Here is a 6,000-nt window from a genome sequence, read left to right as displayed (position 1 = left end):
CTCCGGAGCAGTGTGGCCGCCTCGCCCTGTCCCCCCCCCCCCGCCCCCCCGGCTCCTCCTACCCGCCACCACTGCACCTCCTGGCCAGCAGCCTGCATCCCGGAACCAGTGTGGGTGTAGGAGACGGGCTGCTTGGGCTTCCCAGTGACGGCCCTTCTGGAAGGGGCTCTGCTCTGGTCTGTGGCTCCGCCTGGGGCTGGGTGCAGGCCTGGCGGCCATGCCGCACAGCACGCTGCGGGCCGGAGCCTGCGCCCCCCTCGGCAGGCGCAGGCACGTGCTCCTGTGGGGGCTGAGGTGCAGGAGCAAGCTCCTGGCACGGGGGTCCCTGTGTGGGGAGGCTGGGCAGGCCCGCCGTCCCCCCAAGCACTGCTGTTGGTCTCCCCACCACACCCTTGGGGAGTTGGCCTGCCTGGTCACCTTCCCGGAGCTGGAGCGGGCCCTGGCACTGGATGGGGTCTGGACTGGCTGGGGCTCTGGGGGCCCGGGCGTCTCCTTCTGGCCCTGCACAACCCATTTGCATGCGGTGAAGCTGAGGCCACTCAGCGAGCACATGAAAGGTGCCTGGAAGGCCTGGGGCGGGGCTGGCCTGCTGTAGGAGCAGGGAAGGTCAGCAGTGGATCCCAGGGTGACCCAGTGGGACCAAGGGCAGGGAGGTCGGTGGAGTCCCAGGAACATCCCCACCCCTGGCGGGTGCAGTCACACCCACACCCGACTGGACACCCTGTGCCAGGGACTAGGGGGCATCGGCAGGCACAGCCTTGCGTGGGAGGAGCTTCTGGGGATCAAGAAGCAGCCCTCAAGGTGCCCCACCTCCGAGGGCCCAAGAAGCTCCCATCTGTGCTGCAACACCTGGTGGGGGCAGCCAGGTGCAGGCGCTCAGCTGAGGGCTCGTGTGTGCGTGTGCGTGTGTGTGGGTGCTCGGAGCTGGGTAGCCACCCTTTGGGATGTCTGGGTGCCCTGAGGGCTCTGCAGCGTGTGCCCCGGCTGGAGGGGTCGGGGAAGCCGCCTGTCAGGTGGCTGAGCCTGAAGAGTGGGCAGGACCCGCAGCCCTGACGGACCAGCAGGCGGCAGTGTTGGGTGGGGGGGGGGGGCAGCCCAGCGCGTCGGAGGGGAAAGAAAACCGAAGGGGTCGAGAGTGGCGAGTGGGCCAAGAAGCTGCTGGGTTTGTAACCAGGTGCGGCTGGTTTCTAGGCAGGGCGTGCCCTGATCAGATAGCCTCGAGCCACGGTGATAACGGGGTGACAGAGAGTACCTGGAAACCTCTGGACCCAGAGCGCGAGCAGGTTCAAGTGCATTTCCCAGTCCCGCGAGTACCCCATCTGCTCAGGATCAGTGACTCAGCTTTCGGGGAACTGTCAGTCTGGGGACTTTGGTCCCCAGGGGCAGTGTTCCCAGGAGGAAGTGGCCAGCAGCTCCAAACCGTGCAGGAGAGTGCACAGTGTCCTCTCCCCCCAGGGGGAAGCAGCTGGACAGCCCACCTCTCGGAGGGGTGCTGTGAGCCAGTTGTCCTGTGTTGGCCATGGCCATTCTCACCCTGAAAAGCAGCCATCCACGGGGAGGGGCAGATGCCCGGCCCAGCGTCCTTCCCACTGTGCAGGGGGCCGTGCGGGGCAGACTCCCTCCTCCCACGGCATCGCCCGCAAGCCCACCGGGAAGCAGTCTCTGTGGCCCCCTCCACGTGCTGCCCGACCTCGAGAGAGGCGCCTTGCTCTTGGCCTGCCCCGGGGTCTCCTCCGTAGGAGGAGTGAGGTGCCCCCATTGAGTGTTTTGGGTCGGGGGTGCACCCCCGAGCCAGCTCTGACGCAGGGTCCTCAAGCTCCGAATCACAGCAGCTTCTTAGGGTGAGGCCCCCCGGCCGGCCGGGCCGGGCCAGGGTCTGATCTGCACCCCTGACCACAGCCTCCTCCCAGGAAGGCGGGTGCTCCTGGGCCCGGAGCACCCTTCAGGGGCTGAGCGGTGCTGTCCCTGCGCCCGTCCCATTTTACAGATGGTGGAATGGGCCCAGAGGGAGTCAGCTGCCAGCCCCATGCCCTCCGGCTCAGGGGCCGAGTGGGAAGCTGTGCAGGTCTGTGGGCCCCGACCTGGAACCTGGGGTGGGGCTGGGTTCAGCCCATCCCGTTCTCTCAGCCTCAGCCCCTCCCCTGCGGTGCTGCGACGGGGCACGACCCCGCGGCATGCGCCCGTCCCAGTCAGTCCTTGTGATGATACTGGGCAGTAACGCGTTTGTGTGGAGCTCAGACCAGCTGGAGCCCTGGCTCACTCTGGCTGAGTCTGGCAGCCCTGGGTGTGGGACCCTCCCTACCCAGGCACTGCTGCCCCCCGGGAGCCTTCCTGACCCCCATCCGGGGCCAGCTGCCCTGTTCGGAGTGTTCACTGGGGTTAGTTTTGTTCCGTTTCAAGTCTTAGCTCAGCAGGACCTGCTGACCCCTCGCTTCTGGCCAAGTGGCACGAGGCTATGCACATGGCCCTGGGGTGGCTGGCACACAGCTTGTGGGGGCTAGGGGTGGGGGGCGGCAAGAAGGACCCCCTTTTCCTAGCATTGTGGGTCTGTGCTCTGGTGGCTGGCAGCTGCTTCTGACCAAAGAGGAGGCAGCCATTGTTGTACCTCCAGCCTTGAAGCGAGACCCTCTCCTGTCGGCTCGAGTGACTTCCAGGGAATTAAAGGGACCAGTGACCTTTTAGTCCCTCTTCCACTCCCCTCCGGTCAGAAACCAGACATTAAAAACCAGGGGATTCAAACACGGCTGCACACGCAGGGGAATTAGTGCCTCTGTGAGCCCAGGGAGTGAGCAGCTCAGAAAAGAGCTGAGAAGACCTTAGATTGACACTTTAGGCTGGTCTTGGCATAGGGACATCCTATGACAATTTTTTAAAAATATTTTTTAAAGATTTTATTTATTTTTAGAGAAAGGGGAAGGGAGAGAGAGAGAGAAATACCAATGTGTGGTTGCCCCTCAAGTGCCCCCTACCAGGGTTGCAGCCAGCAACTCAGGCATGTTCCCCAACTGGGAATTGAACCGGTGACCCTTTGGTTTGCAAGCTGGCACTCAACCCACTGAGCCACACCAGCCAGGGCCAATTTTTAAAAAATAAATAAAACAAGTAAGAAACCCTGGGGAAGGGGAAGAATCTGGTTCCCAGATTTATTAGATTCAAATGTTCAGTACACAACAAAAACAGAAAACCACAAGGTCCACAAAGAAACTGGAAAATATGGCCCACACAAAGGAAAAAAAAATAAGTCAACAGATTGTCTCTGGAAAAGACTTGATGGCAGACATACTAGGCAAAAGCTTTAAAACAACCGTCTTAAACATGCTCATAAAACTGAAGGAAGGTCAGAGAAGGTCAAGAAAATATTGCGTGGAAATTCTGAATGGGAAAAAAAGACCCAGTAGAAATTTCACGAAGAGATCAGAACAAAAAGAAATTCTGGAGCCAGAACTACAATAACTGAAATGAAAAGTTCCTGAGGGATTTGAAGGCAGACTTGAGCAGGTGCAAGGAAGACTCGGTGAGCCTGAAGGTAGGACAGTGGAAATCACTGAGTCTCAGGAAGAGGAAGGAAAGAGATGGAAGGAGAATGGAGCCGAGGGGGCCTGTGGGACGTGGAGAGTGAGCCAGCAGGCACATCGTGGGAGCCCCAGGAGGGGGAGTGAGGAGGGGCTGAGAGGGTGTTGAGGGATGGCTGAGGACTTTCTGGGTTTGATGACCGACATCCAAGAAACTCCATGAATTCCAAGGAGAGTGGACCAAGAGACCCACACCGAGGTGCAGCATGGCCTAGCTTACAAAGGCCAAAGCAAGAATCCTGAAGGCAGCAAGAGAAGAGCAAGTCATCACATACAAGCGATCCGCTGAAAGATTACCAGCAAATATCTCACCAGAGGGAATTAAAAGAACCAGTGACCTTTTATTCCCTCTTTCATTTTTCACTCCCCCCCCCCCCCCGCCTTTCAGGAGCCAGACATTAAAAACCAGGAGATTCAAACATGGATGCACACGCAGGGGAATTAGTGCCTCTGTGAGCCCAGGGAGCGAACGGCTCAGAAAAGACCTGAGAAGACCTTAGACTGACACGTTAGGCTGATCTTGGCATAGTGACATCTTACAACAATTTTTTTAAAATAAAGAAGACAATGATTTTTTAAAAAGATTTATTTTTTTTTTAAAGTGAGGGGAAGATAGAAAGAGAGGGAGAGAAACATCAATGTTTGGTTGCCTCCCATGCACCCCTTACTGGGGATCTGGCCAGCAACCCAGGCATGTGCCCTGACTGGGAATTGAACCTTTGGTTCGAAGCCCATGCTCAATCCACTGAGCCACACCAGCCAGGACCCTAAAACAATTTTAAAAAATATTTTTTAAAGCTTTTATTTATTTTTAGAGAGGGGGGAAGGGAGAGAGAAAGAGGGAGAGAAACAGTATGTTTATCAGAACACATAGGCCGGTATGTTTAAGGTACCTATTTCTTTTTTAAAGCTATCAACATGAATCCTATAGCTGGCAAAATTTTCCTTCAAAAGTGAAGAAGAAATTAAAACATGCCCAGATAAACAGAAAACTGAGGTCGTTCGAAACTAATGGGTCTGCCCTGCTGGGAGTGCCTGGAGGAGCTCTGTGGGCAGCTCACAGGGCACTGGCTGGCGACCCCCAGCCAGCCGGAGCCACCAGGCCTCAGGGAATGTGGGCACACGGGCACGTGCCGAACTTGCATCCATGTGACCGTGGTTTGTAGCTGCATATTTTGTTTTCTGCATGGTCAGAAACCAGTACATCTTAAGAGAAAATCATTCATGCAAAAGCCAGTATTAATGTGTCTTGGTTTATAACTCCAAATCTTTTCTGCATCACTTAGGAGACTCATGCGTTTGGAATACTTATTAGTCTATGTTTGGGGCACACGGTATACAAAGATGTAAATCTGAGGCCCCGAAAGGGGTGGAGACAGCACTGTAAAGGAGCAGAGTTTGTATGTTACTGAAGCTACACTGCCGTAAATTCAAATTAGAGGGTTAGCGTTTAGGGCGTTCAACGGGATGCCCATGGGAAGCACAAAGAAAATAGCCACAGAATACGCACCAAAGGAAGTGAGGAGGGAATGTCAACGATTTCCTAATAAAAATCAACTGAACACAAGAGAAGGCTAATGCAGGACCTGAGGCGGGTGGGGTGGGGAAGCTCTAAGGCATGGGGAGAACTAATAGTAGCTCCTTACCAGCAATCACTTTAAATAGAAACAGGTTGATCTCCCCAGTGGAAAGCCTGAGATTGGCAGGATGGACTGAAAAGCATGATGGAGCGACATGCAGTCCACAAGACACCCACGGGAGATCCCGAGAGGCCCCCGGGTGGGAAGTGAGAGGACAGGAAAGGTGCTTTCTGTGCAAACGCAGCAAGAGAGTGGAGGGGCGGCTCTCCTAACGTCAGCCCAGGTGGGCTGTAGATCCGGATGCTCACAGAGAGAAAGGAGGGCGTTGCATGTGAGTAAAAAGTTCGATGCGGGGAAAATGAGGCTGTGTACACATTTATGCACCTGCGGACAGACCACCCCAAACCTGTGAAGCCAAATGGACAGAGAAGTGGGGAAACGGGAAGTTCTACAAGGACGGGGGGAGGGTTCGACACCCCACTCTCAATGCTGGGCAGAACAACCGGACGGGAGAAGCAGGGAAACCGAGGACGTGGACGGCCCCACAAACCACCGGGATCTCACAGACAGGTGCAGAGCGCGCCACCCAGCGGCAGCAAAGCACCCGTGATTCTGGAGTCTCAGATACACAGGGGACAGTCCGCAGGACAAACCAGGTGTTAGCCACGAACTAAGTTTCAACATTTAGAAACTTACATCCCACATGACATACACGCTCTGACCAGAGCTGTATAAAGTCAGAAGCCACCGAGAGCAGGAAGGCGGAACAACTCACACACTGGTGGAAGCGGGCCACAGTCGGGCACCCGGCGGTCCCAGGAAGAGTCGCCGCAGAGCAGGAAGCGCGT

The sequence above is a fragment of the Phyllostomus discolor genome, chromosome 10 (genome assembly GCF_004126475.2).
Source record: "Phyllostomus discolor isolate MPI-MPIP mPhyDis1 chromosome 10, mPhyDis1.pri.v3, whole genome shotgun sequence".
Lineage (NCBI taxonomy): Eukaryota > Metazoa > Chordata > Mammalia > Chiroptera > Phyllostomidae > Phyllostomus > Phyllostomus discolor.
The sequence above is the reverse complement of the archived record's forward strand: the minus strand, read 5'-3'. Positions refer to the sequence as shown.